Consider the following 867-nt stretch of genomic DNA (forward strand, 5'->3'; position numbering starts at 1 on the left):
ACCTCATGATTATAACTACTCCAAAAAACGACTTCTTCTTCCACCGAGCGCTCTTGACCTGCTGTGGCATGCTAATTTGCAGTCGCTGTGATGATCCTGGTCTCCCGGGTTTTCTCTTCCACCTGTTCCAGACTGCTCCCTACTGCAGGGCGAACCTCCGCCTCCCAACGCGTTCTTCGCGCTCGCTGATGTCGCTACCTGTTTGTTTGTTTTCTAGCTTGCTGTCCTCTGGCCGTGACGACAATGGTCCATGGGGGTTCCTGACCCCAAACATCTCCCGCTAGCTGGGAGACGGATGGATCTGTTCTGAGCCATGAAACGCATCCCTGTGTGTCGATGATGTCGCTACCTGTTTGCTTGCTTTTGCTGTCCTCTGGCCGTGACGACAATGGTCCATGGGGGTTCCTGACCCCAAACATCTCTCGCTAGCTGGGAGACGGATGGATCTGTTCTGAGCCATGAAACGCATCCCTGTGTGTCGATGATGTCGCTACCTGTTTGCTTGCTTTTGCTGTCCTCTGGCCGTGATGACAATGGTCCATGGGGGTTCCTGTCCCAAAGCATCTCCCGCTAGTTGGGAGACGGATGGATCTGTTCTGAGCCATGAAACGCATCGCTGTGTGTCGATGATGTCGCTACCTGTTTGCTTTCTTTTGCTGTCCTCTGGCCGTGATGACAATTGTCCATGGGGGTTCCTGACCCCAAACATCTCCCGCTAGCTGGGAGACGGATGGATCTGTTCTGAGCCATGAAACGCATCCCTGTGTGTCGATGATGTCGCTACCTGTTTGCTTGCTTTTGCTGTCCTCTGGCCGTGATGACAATGGTCCATGGGGGTTCCTGTCCCCAAGCATCTCCCGCTAGTTG

Source organism: Volvox carteri (assembly GCF_000143455.1).
Source record: "Volvox carteri f. nagariensis unplaced genomic scaffold VOLCAscaffold_4, whole genome shotgun sequence".
Lineage (NCBI taxonomy): Eukaryota > Viridiplantae > Chlorophyta > Chlorophyceae > Chlamydomonadales > Volvocaceae > Volvox > Volvox carteri.